The 599-nt window shown below is 34.1% G+C and overlaps 1 non-coding gene across 1 annotated transcript; it reads right to left on the bottom strand.

Moving 5' to 3' along the window:
• Positions 1-201: 201 nt before the first annotated feature.
• Positions 202-308, bottom strand: LOC138831347 (U6 spliceosomal RNA). The gene has a single exon (XR_011373258.1). It is a non-coding gene; the product is annotated as a U6 spliceosomal RNA (small nuclear RNA).
• Positions 309-599: the final 291 nt, after the last annotated feature.

Genomic DNA, 599 nt, shown 5'->3' with positions numbered 1-599 from the left:
TGCTGGTTTTAGTATGGTCTTGTTTGTGATCATTTGGGTAAATCCCCAAAAGTGGGATTGCTGTGTCATAGGGGAGCTTTATGTAGAGTCTTTTGAGGAACCTCCATAATGCTTTCCAAAGTAATTGAACAAGTTTACACTCCCACCAAGAATGCAGTGCTGTTCCCTGGGGGCCACATCCCTTCCAGCATCTGTTTTTGTAAAAATATGGAATATTCCACGAATTTGCATGTCATCCTTGCACAGGGGCTATGCTAATCTTCTCTGTATCATTCCAATGTTAGTGTATGTGATGCTGAATTGAGCAAAGAACTTTTTTTATATATAAAGTATACTTTTATTGATTTTATTAAACTAGTAAGTTTTTATTAAACTAGTAAGTTCAAAACTAGTAAGTTCAAAAGAATTGTTGTGTAATTTTAGAACCATATATTTCTTACATAAGCACACTTTTAAGAATAAAATCAAGACTGACATGTCAAAACAAAATAATTCCAGGTATTTGTTGTTCAAGAAATGTGTAGGACATTGCCCCATTAGTTAGGAAATGGAAAAACTTGGAAAAAATTATATTAAGTGAAGTAAGCCAGGCCCAAAGA

This window comes from Dipodomys merriami, unplaced genomic scaffold (genome assembly GCF_024711535.1).
Source record: "Dipodomys merriami isolate MVZ:Mamm:240054 unplaced genomic scaffold, mDipMer1.0.p SCAF_1926, whole genome shotgun sequence".
Classification (NCBI taxonomy): domain Eukaryota; kingdom Metazoa; phylum Chordata; class Mammalia; order Rodentia; family Heteromyidae; genus Dipodomys; species Dipodomys merriami.
Note: the sequence above shows the minus strand (reverse complement) of the source record. Positions and strands in the feature narration are given on the sequence as shown.